Raw genomic sequence first — 16,088 nt, 5'->3', positions numbered from 1 at the left:
CTTGTCTGTTTACTTTGTGGCTTTTATGTTTATGTAAAGGCAAAGCACAGAGAAATAATGCTTTCCTTCACATTTTGTATGCCTAACTGTATTTTGGGTAGTGATTCTGGGCATTTTAATTAAAAGCAATTCTACCCCTCAGTCTCTTTTTCTGCCATGGTGTTCAGTCAGAGGTGGTGTTGCTCCTTTCCTTGAAGCCTTTTTTCATCAGAAGTTATCTGCACTCCTGAATGCAGGCAGGATTGCTCACAGAGGGTTCCTTCATATACTGCATGGTGGTGCGCTCAGAGACATCTGCCTCTTTTATGTATTTTATTTTCTGTTTGAATTAACTTCCCTTTCGGGTAAACAGTGAGACATCTTCTCTACTGTTGTTTCTGACATTGTATTAAAAGCTCCTTTTACTTTCTGACCAGTAAACAGTTACTGTGCAATTTTCCCTCAGGCCAGGTTCTAGCCCTAGACTATAGGCTTGCATCCCCTGTTCCTCTGTAGTGTTAAGCAGTACAAAGAGTGTCTGAGGAAATTAATTTTACAGAGAGTCAGTTTGCAAGCCTAAAATTTTCAGCAAAATATATTTTTTTCCTCTCCTCCCCCTCAGGAGTGTTGACCCCAATCAATAGCTAAGTACCCACCTAGTTGCCTATTCACTCTCCCCACTGAAGAACAAGAGAGAGTATGAAAAAAAACAAAAGCTGTCCAGTGGTGGAGAGGAAGCACAGAGCAGCTTTAGTGAGTGCCTGGCATCCAGTCAGGGTCAACCCACTGCAGAGGGTCTCATTTACTTCACTGATCATTGTAGAAAATCCTCTAACAGACTAGTCAGCCTTGTTTTGCTCACTTTCAAAGTGAAGTCATGGTCAGGCATATAGCTGCTATATTGCACAAATTATAGTAGCATCATTGTCACTGAAACCTGAAGGCTGAATTTATGAGCCAGTATTTATTAATGGAACTGATTATTATCACATTTTTGGTGCTAAAATTCAGAACGGTAAAAAGGTGTCTTTTTTCATGCAAACCTTCTCAACAACAAAAATAAATTCAGTTTATTTTCCAAGCAGGTAGTATTGCTCATAAAATCCTAAGGCATCAGTGGTACTAGAAGGATATCTACAAGCACAGAGGACTAACCCAGAAGTGCTTCAGTATATAAAGATGGACCTATGTTATCATTTTGAGTTGTATTGTGAGTCTGATTTAGAAGAATATTTCTTGGTTGTGCCAGCTAACATCTGATGTCATGGAGAAGCCCTGAGGTGGCTGAACTGAATTGTTTTCAGACAAAGCTGAAGCAGAGATATGCTCAAGAAAGGCAGGTCATGCTGATACCAACCACTGGGACTGCAGGACCTGACTGGGCCTGCAGAGCAAAACTGCCTGTAATAGAGATGATAAAAACACTGTGGCCCCAGCAACAGCTGTCAGGCTCTACTCTTATTGTTCCACACTTCTTGCTAATTTCAGATAAGATAGAATAAAATTCAAGAAAACATTATCTTCAGCAAAATTTACTGCTAAAATTACCTAAGATAGCATAGAAAACCAGGTGCACTTTCCCAGAATAGTCCAAGCTGGCATATCAAATTGTATCTGGGAAAATGAATAATTGCTGCAATGGGATTCAGCTAATTGGTAGTACTTCTCAATGCCACACAGATGCAGATTTAAACTGCTTCACATTCAAAAAGTAGTGTGGTTTCAGCTTAGGTATTTCAGGATGGTTATGCACTGTGCATAAAAGACAGTTCCTTGTTTTGCAAATGGTACTGATTAATATGCATAAGAAAACTTTTGGTCTGTTTTTCCCTGCCAGAACAAGACTTCCAGGAATCCTAGGCTTTTCAAGTAGCCATAGCTACAATTTTGGATATTTCTATTTGTACTTCTTAATAGCTACTAGCAGAACTCAGGCATCCAATACTTCCACAGATTCTAGATGGACAGCAACAAGAGCTGAATTAAAAGTCAAGCAGGTTGCTATTAAGGCATTAGCTCAGGCCATAAACTAGCTAAATCATAGTAAGCTAGGAAAATTAACCCAAGATTTTCTGGGCTTAAGCACCATGTCTGGCTTCTCAGGTTGTTTTGACCCAGTTCTGTCAGTTGCTTCTTGCTCTCCTCTCATCCACCACCTGTCCTCCCCTGACAAACTTAAGGGAATCTTTCTCTACGTCATCTGTCCTGCAAGGTCCTGCTGAGTATCCCTTACAACCTCTCCCCACACAAACTTCTTCCAGTAGCCTTGAATTGCTCTGCTATCTGCACTTTGCCATCCCTTTCTGCCATCTCCAGCAGCTTTGCTAACAGTTTTTTTTCCCAGCTGTTGGAAAACTGCATGTGGTTCTGAAAACAATACACCCCCTTTTAAAACACAGCAAGTCCTTCCACAGTTCCTTTTATTCTCCCTTTATGTGATGAGACATTTTTTGTTGTTGTTTGCTTTACTCCAGTCTAAATCAAGCTCCATCACTCCAGAGCAGGAAAACATTGCTTTAACTCAGCATGACATCTCTGTAGGCAGATTCAGATGTTGCTGGCCTACAGTTCTCTACACTATTACAAATGTAGCGTTTCCTCAATTTGTAAGTGTAATGTCACTCAAACATACTAAAACAGTGCCTGTAAACCAAAACCAGTTTCAGACTAGCAATTGGAAATTTTATCTCCTACTCTCATTTTCAGATACTATTTAAGCACACCTGGTTTAGGCTCCTATCACTTCTGGAGTTATTGGAGGAAACTAGAAATTAGACATCTGCTTTGCACGTGTTCACACAGCATAACACAAAATTGCCTCTTTTCCCATCAGCAAAATTCAGGTGCTCGATTTTAATAGCAAATCTTATTTTATCCCCAACTCAACTAAATGATCCTAAATTATATCGGTATTATGAAGTATGAAACTAATTTTCTGAAGGAAATACTGTAAGAAAGGTACAGTAATATAAAGACAAGAACCTCCTTTTTCACCTCTTGCATATCCCAGAAATTATTTTCAATCTCCTTGAAAATAATGAGAACATGATTAAGCTTTAAGGTCAACAGAATGAAACATTTAATTGTGGAAAATGAGACAAAGATATACAGCAAAAAAAACCACCTACATTTCTTCTTTTGTCTCCATGGTAAAACTTTAAAAAAGTCAGAACATATTAATATAAACTTCAACACTTGAAATTATATTGTTGGTAAAAAAGGAATCAAGCACACAGAAAAAAAAGTATACCTGAGCTGAAGCTGAGGAGGCTGCGTTCCATGTGCCCTTCATGAAAGTTAACTAAGAAACAAAAACTGAAGGGGGAGTAGTGAGGAGAGCTGCTAGAATGTAATCAGTTAACTAGTACTTCCACTGTTAATCATAAATTTAGTTAAATTATGACCACTGCCTTACCAATGCCCTGATGAAATACTTATTAAAAGAAGTGTATTCTTAAATTTATTTATGAAGTGTTTCATGACTTTGAGATATCTTACGGTCTCAGTACATCTGCTCTTAAGGAAGTCTGATTACTCTGTTGGATTCCCTTATAGAACTGAGCATAATCAAGAAAATAAACCCAGAATTCTTATTCTGGATAAAACTTGCAAGGTTTTTTAGCTTAACTTCTTATAAAGGTGATTTACTTTCTAGGATTTTGCTTTAACTGTAATGTCTGTATTAATAGTGTACAAATTAATTTTAAAAGTGTGTTAGATGATGAAATAACACTACACTCCATTTACATCTTATGCGCTTAAATAAAATCTGCTCTTCATAAAAGCTTAGGCCAATGTGTAGATGGATTTAGATCTGCCAAAATTACTTGGTTTTGCACTCATCCTGACACACTCTAATACTTTTATTGAAGTAGTCATAAGTAGAATATCTGTTATTCCCTGGCTGTTCTTCCAAACATAATGTTTCAGTGTTAATGGGCCTTTCTAGGTCAGAAGAAATATTCTCATGATCCTGCAAAAACATAGCTCCTACTTAGGATTTCTCCAGGTAACTGGAGAAAATAGGAAATATAGATTTCTTCAGATCACTGGAAGCAATTTTATTGAGGGAGGAATGAAAGAGGGCAGCACTGGGACAAGAACTGATAAAGTTCATGGTGGAGCTGGATGGGCAGTAAGACATGAATTTTCCCTGTGAGAGATTACTCAGAAAATCTAGATTCTTAATTGTTCCTATCTTTGCTCTAAAGATGAAATTTGGAAAAATTGCATGAGAAGATTTTTTTTCTGTATGCAGTTTGTATAATGTGCCTCAATTTTCAGATGTCTGAGCTAATTTACATCCATTTTGATTAAACTTTTGTGCTCATGGCAGCAAAGGACAATTGGAATTGCCATTACAGGTCAAACCACTGATCTGCTAATTCAATGTGCTATTTCTGTCAGCAGTCAATACCAGCTGCTTCAGGGAATGAGCACACATAATAAACAGTTATGGAATTACCTGCCCAGAGGCAAATCATCTTCCTAATCTTATCTACCTCTGTGTATATCATTAATTGTGAAACGTTAAATGTAGAGAAACCGAGAAAGATAGCTGAAGAAGCAGGGAATTGCCAATTACTGCAATAAGGGATCGGTAAAACTGGAGTCTTTGGCACATTTTGTAGAAGGATTTTGTAAGACTTTCCATAATAATATTGTAAACAAAGTGTTTATCCGATCTTACGTTTGCAATATCTACCTGCATATCAAGACTGGTCCCTAAAATCAAAAGAATGATGGCATATCCTGCTTTTATTACCTTTGTATGCATTTAGGATACTCTAACTCTCAAGATCAGAATTTTGCTGGAGGTTAGGGGAAGATTCTTTCCTACCCATTTGAATCACATAAGAAAATCCAGCATTTCAATTCATCTTGTATAGCTTGAATGAAAATGAGCATTCCAGATTACATTTTTTAATTGGGTTTTGGAAAAACATATTTTTCCCTGACTACACTCATTTTGAAGAAACATATAGAACAAGATTATGTGTGTATATATATGGACATACATTTTGTTCAGCACTAGCATTCTGTAGAGACATCTTTAAACCTTCTGTATCTTAATATTCTGTACTTCATGGGTTTAGACAAAAGAGCAAGCTCTGGTGCAAAAAAAGTTACTAAATTAAAGCAGTTTCAGCTTGAATAATCCCAATGACTGTAATGGTCTCCAGATGGAGATGATCTGAATTTAATGAATCCGCCTTTTTAGAAACAATACAAATTCTAAACTTTTGTTTCTTTGATATAATAAAATAGAAACCAAGATGCCTGGTTAATTTTAGGATGTCCTGCAGAGTCAACATATGGTTTTTACTTGCAAGTGTCTTTGTACATTGACAGCTCTTTGTTTTTGCTGCTAAGTTATGACTTTCAAAGCTGCCTACTAGATTTAATTTTAACAGAGACCGGAGCAACTGAATCTCTCAGGTGGCTTTGCAATAAACTTCAGTTAAAAAATCTTTTTCTTGATACATCGTAAATAGTCTGAAAAAGGTATTTTAATAATTTTGGTTGCCCTCCTAACAACAGTATGAGATACATTCCTCTTTTATTTATGGAATGTAATTAATGTTGCAATGCATCTTATGAATTTGGGAAAGACCTTTTGGTCATACAGGACGCCCTCAGTGCAAGTCTATTTTCTTGTGTGTTCAGAGAATTTCTGCAATTAAGACCTTAGAACACAAGGAATTTTTTTCCATGGCTATCATTCTCATTAGAAACAATCTGTTTCTCATATTCTGTCCCTGTTTTGCCATCTTAATTTACTCTAAATTTCCTGCTTGTCCTAATTGCTAGACCATAATTGCTTCCTCTGTCACTAAGCTTTAATTTCATAGCAGCCATGCTGTGAATGTACTACTCTAGATAATACCATGAGTATAGTATGTAGGTATATAAACATAGCAAAGGATATTTTCTGTTACAAAGAATTCACGAAAGCACCATTATGAGCACACAATAGGATCTCAGAAGGATTATGTACTTAGTCTAAATAAGATAGGAAATTGGTAAGAGCACTTGGAATTAAAATGAGGTCTTCTGAATGCCATCCCATTGTTTGAAACTGTTTTTGTCTGCTCTCTTATCCTTCTGTTAGCTAAGAAACATGCAGTTGGCAGAGAAACAACAGGTGTAGCAGGGCTTCACAGAAATTCCTGGCATTATAATGGTATTGCAGACATTTCAGATTAGACTCACTGCTTAAAGCTTTCATTTTTCTGGGCAATTTAGTAATTTGAGCTCTCTGAAGTGTGCTCTTTTCTTTGGAACTTGCAAAATGTCTGTCTTGGAGAGATACTCTGATACTCATAATACAACAACATATCTGCAGTAAAGTAAGAAGAGCCCTAGAGGAAGAATATCTCTGAAATATTCCTGTGTTTAGTTTCCACACTTGTACTGGACTATTCCTAAAGAATGGCAGTATACAAAAAATGTATAATATAATATTCAAAACCAACTCTTCATCCATCATTATTTAGACAGTGGATTAACATTATTAAATTGTGTTTCCCTTAATCCAAGGTGAATATTATTTTGCCTTATGTTTCTAATCTTTTTGAAGTCTGATTTTACATCTTTGTTCCAAGCGTTTTCTGCAGTTCCTTTGTCCAATGAATTTTATTTTTAAATATTTCCTTGAAGTCTAAATCATTGCAATTTCCACTGATTCTCCATTTTTATAATCTAATCTTGTCCAAATGTCTTCATTATCCCATCCACCTTTCTTACTTGTACACTGGCAGTTATTTTCATTTAGAGGTAGGCCGGTATCATGAGTTAGCATTCACAGAGAAAATTTATGTTGCATAATGAGCACCTGGCAATAGCAAGGTTCAGCTTTGAGGATGCACTTCTCACCTGTGCAAGCACCCAGAATATCTCTTTGTGGCTTGAAGTGTGATGGGTATTCTGGATCTTACTGCAACAGTATTGATAATGACAGTCTCTTGCTTAGGTATCAGTAAGAGACTTTATAAAACCTTAATGAATGTATGCATGAGAGGTCAGATCAGTGCAAGAAAAGTGAATCTGCTGCACTCGTGTCCATTGCACCTTTTCCAAGGAGAAAAAAGTGGTGGATAACCCCATATGAAAAAATATTTGGAGATTTCTGACAAAGACAGTTTTTTCATTGGCATAAAATATAATTGGGTCTAAAACAAAAACAAAAAACTCCAACACATAACCTGAAGGAAGGAAACTTCAGAAATATGTTGAAAAGTTCTGATATGCAAGTAATTAAATATTTGAAAACTCAGATAAATTAAAGCATCTCAACTTATATGTGAGCTTTATAACAATAGAAACAATTAATTAGAGGAGCTCCATATCTTGGGCTATATGTTGGATATCCAGTTGCGATCCTTTTTTAATTGTCTCTGAGTGTATTTTACTGCCATAATTATACACAAAGGAGAAGATTTAAAGTAATTAATTTTCTGGACAAATATTTTTTCTAATGGAGTAGAAGGCCTATAATGTCAGACTTTTAATAGCTCAGTTTAGCTTGTCAATATATACAATTAATTTTTATCCATCAATTTGAAATTGTGTCAGCTCTTTGATTTATCTTATCTAAAGGAAACAGAAACAAGCACAAATATTAGTGTTGAAAGGCCTTAAGGCTTGAAGTTGAACAACAATAGAGCCAAAGCCAGTATTAAGCATTTGTCAGAGAAAGCATTTCTATCTGGAGGACCTTTTAATATTTCCTTAGATATGAATTTTCTAAAAGACTAGAAAGGTATTTAAGACAATACAAATAAGAATTACGGACCACTGGGGGAAAAGAAAAAATGCATAACCATAGCTGAAGTTAAACGAATTATTTCTTCAGCGAGTGTGTGCTCAGTCTTTGAATGTGCTATCAGAGAAGACAGTAAGCTTGAATGCAGAAGTGTGGATGGATTTATAAAAGCAATGAATAAATTTATTATCTGTAGTTACACTGAATATTGTGCATGTAAGAAAGCGATAATGAAATTTCATAGTTGAGAATTTAGGCTGGTCACCCCATCTGTCAGATTGGACTCTTTCCTACTATGGAAAATTTTCTAAGTCCTCTCATCTTCCTTGTCACCTTATGTTTTGAAGCATCAGCTTCTCCATACTTTCAAATTCATACTGAACTTGAAATTTTTTCAGGGATGGAAAAGTCTGTATTTTCCTGATAGCAAAATATGTCAAAATCCTTATAATTGGTGAGTAACATGACTGAAATGGGGAAATTTATATATTTATATCAAAAGATGCATAATGCAGTAGAGAGGACAATACAAATCTGAAAGTTATGGTAAAATTCCAAGCCTTTGACTAGATAGACTACACAGTAGGTTTGTTTACTGACTGGAAATTATGAAAACGCAGCAAGAGTGTTCTTCAGCTGTATAGTGACCCCTTGCATAGCATTGGAGATAACTGGAGAGAGAAACGCTAGCTAAGTCACATTTGAGTTGTTGCTTTGCCAATTCATGTTTTGGGGTTTTTTTTAAATATATATTAAAGCGTTTCTCAAATGCTTTATATTATATATTTCTCTCATATATTTTGAATGGACTTCTGCCACGTTTAAATACAGAATGTTCCAAAGATTGCTGACATCCTTCCATGAATAATTTCCTGAGATTTAGCTTATATATTTCCTTACATTATGTTAGTATATTTTAGCTTAATAGAATAATAAAAAAAAAGGAAAAAAAATTATATCTCAATTATCTCAAAAAGAACACATGTAAACCAAAATAATCAAAAGAAAATAGGACACAGTGCAATACTACAGGGTAGTTTTCACTTATCGTTACTATTAAAAAAAGTTCCAACTTATCCAAATTATTTTATTAATTATATTCTATTCTATTTATAATTATTACAATAAGGGATGAAGAAAGTTGCACAATTTTAATTAAAAATGAAAGGTACCGAAACTTATTTTAAATGTTATATGAACTTAAAATTGGAAAGTTGTTTAGGCTGCACCAATTTGAAAACAATTATGCAATCTAGTTCTTTGATAGATTTCTGTGTAATTCATAAGCAGATTCACGACTAAGCCACAAGTACACTTAGCTTAATTTGAATGTTTTCCAGATGCTCATTGAAATGAGGTGGTTGCCTCAAAGGACATAAAAATTCCCTTGCTGTCACAATGGATTTCTCTCTTCCTAGAAAGGTACATGTAAGCAAACCACTGGTTTCACTGGTATTAGGATTTAATTTTTGGTATAGTCAATTCTGCTTTGTTTGGGAGAATTTCAGAATATACTTATTGTGGATGTGACATATATTGCCAAGATTTATATAAAAGATGTTTCAGAACCCAATTCACCTCTGGGATAGATTTGTTTCTTTGATATCAGTTCAATGCACCTTCCGGGCATTGAAACTAAAGTTCTTGTAAATTCAAGTGAAACTCAAATTTAAATGCATTGTCTTGATTTTTTTTCATGCTTGAAGCTGTTATTGAAATAGGTTCAGCGTAGACTCCACACATGTTTTCACACATCCCATTTCACCTCTCAACAACAAAATATGACCTCTATCTGCCCCTGATTACACAGCCAGGCACAGCCCCCTTTGATGCCCTCTGAATGACACACCCTTTTTCTTGGTGGTGAGCCTTCCACCAGCACCTTCTGACACCTGTAGTTCCAAAACACAAAATATACTGCCAACATGCAGACTGTTGAGAGGAAATGAGGTGAAGGACACGGCTAACTGAAAATCAAAGTAAGACTTGGTATATCCCTGGATTATGACTGGTCTCCAAAGTATTTATGGGTATAAGTGTGATTCATTCATAAGTAAACATGTCTTTGATATTTCAGTCCTTTTTTCTTTTCCAAAATGTATTTTCAAAACAAAAAACTACCTTAAATTTCCATTTCTAATGACAGCAATTTTTTTTGAGACTGAAGTGTGAAGAGCTGTCAAAAGATAATGTATTCATGTATTCTGTTCTAGTTAAGCTCTTTCTGCCCTCAGCAGTTTCCTGTAGTGACAGTAGGTCAAGTTTCCTGTCAGCAAATTTCTCTACAATTCAGCTGGTAAGCTCCCATCCACTCTAAGTATCATCAGGTAAAGCAAGTGGAACATGAATCAAGGACAATGAATGTGTCAGGCACGGGGAATCCCACATTCCAGTTTGCAGAAGAGAACAATGATTGTAGATGCGTCTGTAGTGCTGCCAAAGTATGACTAGACTGGCCCGGATGAGGTAGAGCTTCAGATAATTTCTTGAGGTCCTTCTCCCAAGAGAGTGAAAATAAAGTTTTAGTTTTAGGATATTTAATTAGGTCTGACCTATTTTTTTTTTTTCAACCAAGAATGATATAAAAATTTTTATACCTTAATATTCATAGGCACTCAAATAAAAGAAAGCATTTTGTGTTATTCGTGGCCATCCTGAATAGGTTACGACTGTCCTATGAGCTCCCTTTTCATTCTTTGGAACAAAAACATTTCTTTAAACTTTTAGTCTATTAGATTGACTCTTTACGTATTTACCTTTGAAAATTCAGAACAAGTTGAATTACTCACTGCCTTCAGACTGCAAAGAGACCTCTCTGTTATCTTTACTTTGTTCAATATAAATAATTTGCCCTTGATCAACAACAGTTAACAAAAAACTGGTGATGATGAGTTGTCTTGATAATTTAGGGGGTTGTTTAAGGCTAGGAAAAGGAAGTTGAAATACTTGTAAGACACAAAATGAGGTGACAGAGAAATGTCAATATATAAAGAAGTGTTTATATATTAGAAAGAAGGTTGGAGGGAAACAAAGCAAGTATCAATAAAAAAATTGGAATTTTATTATAAGTTGTGTAATGTAGTCTTTCTCATTCTCTAACAGATTTTCTTAGGTTATTCACAGTACACATTAACAAGTTATTCACATGGCAGAAGAGAAATCTAGTTCAAGCTTGAAACATGAATGAAGCTAGTGCTTTCAACTCTGAAATACCTCATTTATTCGGGTTCTTCTGCATAATTCTGCATTCAGTTTTTTGCATATTAGCTCTGTTGCAGAATGTGCTATTTCCTCAGCTGCGAGGCATTCTCAGTAGTAAAAATTAGATGTAGAGAAGTGGCAGATTGAGTTTCTTTAAAATTCTACATTTATTCATTGAAAAATGACTGCAAATTGCCAGCTTTCATTGTTGATCATGTTCTTGCTCATACTATAGCAAACAGTTGGCTAGAGTATTTCTGGTTGGAATACATCAGGACCTACAGAGAGGCTCACGTCTCTCAGGGTGATAAAGCATGCCAAGTTTCTGTCTTGCTGCAACTGGGTTGTGATTTGTCAAGCTACAGTGCAATGGACAGGGTGACTGGGACCTGTACATGCTGTTTCTCAGATATTCTGCTGAAAGGTCAGCTAAAAATCAGCAGGTGATGTTTGGAGATAAAAAGTGCAGCCTTGCTGGCCACAGCGCCACAGTATAACAAGAACTACATGCACTTCTGAAATCGGGTAATTTGTTTTACTCATCTTTGTCTGTGCAGCAAAGTAGTAGTCCAAGCTCAGGTTCCTGGGACTATCATAAATCAAATATTATTTGTGATGTACTTTGTCAGTGTGTGGAGTCCCCTCAGATGAACATATTTTTACAGAAAGCAAAGATTTGTAAAGACAGTGGTTAAGAATAGTCCCTAATATACATAAATTAATAACTAAGAAAGAAACTTTAAAATTAATATGTCTAAAGCCTTAAAGAGGAAAAGCAAAAGAATACTGACCTTATAAATGAATGTACTGTCCATGCATTATACACGAATATATTTCATAAAAACCTTAGGGCCCTCACAAATGAATACCTATTTAAAGAGTAGTATGTTAAAAAAGACAATCCATTGCTACATGAATATTAAGTTGACAGGTTTTTTGTACGTTTTGAGGCAAAGCACCGGAAATTCTGAAGAAGAACCTAAATGTTTATGAATTGCATTATCTTTTGTCAATTTATGCAAGCTTGTTAGACCTAAACCAAAGCACAGTCACTAAAGCTCTTATTTAAGTTGTGCAACTATAATTTAGGATAATGCACATCTAAAAATATTCCTGTTATTATTTTACTTACACAGAGATCCATATAAGGCTCAGAGGCTCCTTAGGACAACTAATGGATAATTACACACATGTTGTGAAAGACTGCTTGCCCCAAAGGTTTGCAGTTCAAATAGAATAACCAGGAAAACACGCTCTGAATTGAGTCTGCGCAGCAGAGCAAGGGATTCTCATCTCCAAAGTTCTAGTCCAGTAGCCTAAATATTGGTGCATGTGTTTTTTTTCAAAGGCAGTAAAACCTTGTCTCTTGAAGAGTACTGAACTCCAGTCAAGGAAAGCATTCACATCTAAGATAAAACATAAGGGGCTAAGAAACACCATGTTTCCAATTCCTGGGAATATGGGTATGAGGATAGCTCTTTCAGATCAGAACCAATAGGCCTTACCCTTGACACAATATAAATCAATGCAATAGTGCACACTGCGCCCCATAGAGAAACCTCCAAATTCAGATCAGCTTAGGCCTCTTTTCAGTTAGATATTTCTCTCTGAGTAGATTAAATTTATTTCTGATATTTTTATTCTTTTCTTAATTAAGATAAGGTTATTTTTAAGTGGTTTTTAATACTGATGTTCTCCATTGCCTATTCTTCTCTGTTCCTTCAACTGATACTTACATGGTAGATGCAGAGTGAAAAGAATCAGTGTTCTTTCTGTATAAATGTAAACTCCTACACCACCCTGCTAATATTAATTTCCTTGTTATGCTGCCTGAAGACACACATAACAGGCTCATAAAGCCAATGCTGCCAGAAAATACTTACCATGTCTCTTGCAAAAAAAACCCAGAAAACAACAACCCTGATTTTCCTACATGTCTCATTGACTTTTCTCTCCTTAGACTGCTCTTTTATAAAAAAATAAATCTAAAGCTAAAACATTCCCTTGTTTCTTGCAACCTATCCTACTATTTTTATACATCAGACTCAATAATGCTTATCTTATCTATTCCTTCTAAGTAATTAGCATGCTTGTGATCTAAAGGCTATTACCAATTATTTAATTTATCTAGTGAACAAAACTTTTTTTTATTATTCTTCAACTGTAAAGAAAGGAAAATCAAGAAACACATGGTAAAAATCATACTGCAGGAAATAGGATGAGGTTACATGGGTGATGTTCAATAACAAACTGAATTTCTGCATAGTTGTCATTCAGGAATTATTGGGGGTATTATACAGAAAAATATTATTTACACACCCCTGTACCACTGAACAGTGTACAGGGGTGTGCAAACAACAAAATGTAACAAAGGGTTCCTTAGCTGAGATAAGAACCAGGGGAGATTGTTTCTTGCATCAAATACTGCCATGCAAACCTAATATACCAAGGGAATAAAAATGTTTTATAGACTCAAATACTTTTCATTAAGACATCATCTCTTATGTTTAAAACTGCTAAAACTGTTCAAAATTCATTCATAAACATTCGTGACTGAAGCACAGATAACTTCCTGGGGATTGATAACTAGTGAGAGAAGCTGTAGGTATGTCAAGTGCCATAAAATCTAGTTAGTCATTAAACTCCTTGAAATACCCTATGCTTCAGTTGGTATTTGAGTGAAAGGAGAAAACAAGGTTCTGCTTTGTTCTGCCATAAATGTTGGATCAGTCTATTGACTTCGAATTTGCTTTGATTTATCAGGCAGTAGAAATTGATTTTCTTCATTATGAGATTCAGTTACTTAATTTATTTCGCCTTTTGTCTTACTTTGCAATGTACAGTACTGCTACAAGAGGAAGAAGTCATTTTGGTCTGTTGTTATAATAAATAAAATAAAAAGCTACTTCATGCTTGATTCAAGAATGTCATTGAACCATATTGAAAATGTATAACAGAACTTAAACGCTATGCGCAATTTTTTTTAATTAATTGGCTTTTATGTGTGATCACTCTCCTGTAGTTTCATTGTTTAATGTATTGTTGTCAGCTCTAATTTTCAATTTTCTCTTATGGTTGGACTGTTCATCCAGTAGTGTGCTTTGTTATTTTATTGTCATAGTAGGCCAGAATTTCTTGCTCATCAAAGCAAGAATGAGAAATTTAATTGCAGGTCTGCCAGTTGTTTCAAAATGTGGCTTAATTATCAACAAATTAGAAAAGTAGTCTCTAACTAGAAATGCCATATACTCCTACTCTTTACCTTTACCCCCTTCCATATTCTATAGGACAACCTGGTAGACTTGAGAAAAATATTACCTTGGATTTTTCTAGGATCCCAATGAAGTAATTTGCAATCCTTTAATACAATAGAAATGGGTTTAATATCTTTTTAATTCATAAATGTGCTAGTGTTTAGGTGACGAAACAAGATCTGCATCTTGAGAAGGCTTCAAAAGTGTGTAATTCTTGGATTATATGTAAACACGGGAAAAAAAATGGGAAAAGTCTGAGCCATGTCAATTATATTGCCAAAAATTTTGTAGAGGGCAAAACCAACCAAACCAGAACATACAGAAAACTTGATACTCAGAGGAATAGAAAGAGAATAGTATCACCACTAAAATGATACACTAATAGAAAGGATTGAAAGGAACAGGAATAGATTTTCCATATATAATGGGAAAGAAAAGGAAACGGTAGAAGACACTTCTGGTTATGTAGCTGAGTTCAGAAAACAAATTGACCTTTTTTAAAATATAGTAAAAGAAAAAAAATCACAGAAAATATAATCAATTAAATATATTGAGGGACCTGAAATGAAAAATTTTGAGTTGTAAAACTAAAAAAGAAGAACATTGAAAAGCTGAGAAAATACATGCTTATAATAATTACAGAAGCTAGAACAGATACAGATTAGGCTGTTAAACTTCAGCTGCACTGTTACTAGAAAAGGGAATATTTTTCCTTTTTAAGACACTCAATGTGAGGCTATAGCTGATGAATTTATACTAACTGATTCAATTCACATAAAAATATTTTGGAGCTGTAAAGGTTTTTGAGTGAACACAAATATCAGTACATGCTGCTGAATTCAGCTTTAACTTATTTATCAGCAACAACCAATAAAAGATCAGATTCTAAAATCTTTGTAGTGGACAACTGCTGCAGCAGAAATAAACATGAATAAATAATTCGATTTTAATAGGAGTAATAGGTATAAATAATAAAGTATCTTTCCTTTAGTTAAAAAAAAATGAGATCACAAATGACTTTTCATAGTTAGATATGAAATGACAAGAACTGGTGGAAGAAAAAAAAAGGGTTTAAAAATGAAGGACAGTTTGAAATGCAGGTGTGAACCCACACAGCTTGTCTTAAGATATCTGGACCTCCAGCTGCATCTCACAAGAGGAATTTTTCTGACTTGCTCTGCAGTGTTGCAGACTTTATGATGTTGCCATGACCTACCACTGTGCCCCTTAGTTGTAGCAGGAAAATCAAATGTGCTAATTCTTAGCTCACACAACAGTGAAACAGCAGAAAATGCTGAGGATGGAGTTTTAAGGCAACACATTTACTTCTGTTATAGTTCACTGTGCACAGCACTAGCTTAAACTGACAAAGAGCATGGCTCAGGTGAATGTATTTACTGCAAGATGCAGTGGTGGGAAAGCCAGCACAGTTTGAGTCCACCAAAACTGCTGTGATGAGTTTCCAATGTGAAGGAAGGGCAGACAGCAAGAGTGACAATGTTATAAATCAACAAAGCTACACGTGCCAGAGCTTGGGAGAAAATATAAACTTATATCTGGGTAGTTTATGACAAAAAAGGGAATCCAGTCATCTTGGAAACATTAGTTATCACTGCTGTAGACCATTTCCATTGCACATTTTCCCAAAAAAGTAGTGTTCCCTCAATTGCCTCAAAAAAATTCAGCTTCTCTGATCTTCGCCCATTTCCCAGTTCTGTGGGGAAAAAAAGCTCTGCGTAGTTACAGGTTCATTTCAGTGTCAGATCTATTGCAGCCAACATGTTAGCTCTTAAATATTTTGGTCAGACATCCTTTTATTATTCTATTGTCTTGTATGCACCTTGTATTATTTTGGGGGTCAGCTTTTGCCTTTAAAAGCATATGACATA

This window comes from Ammospiza caudacuta, chromosome 1 (assembly GCF_027887145.1).
Source record: "Ammospiza caudacuta isolate bAmmCau1 chromosome 1, bAmmCau1.pri, whole genome shotgun sequence".
Classification (NCBI taxonomy): Eukaryota; Metazoa; Chordata; class Aves; order Passeriformes; family Passerellidae; genus Ammospiza; species Ammospiza caudacuta.
The sequence above is the reverse complement of the archived record's forward strand: the minus strand, read 5'-3'. Positions refer to the sequence as shown.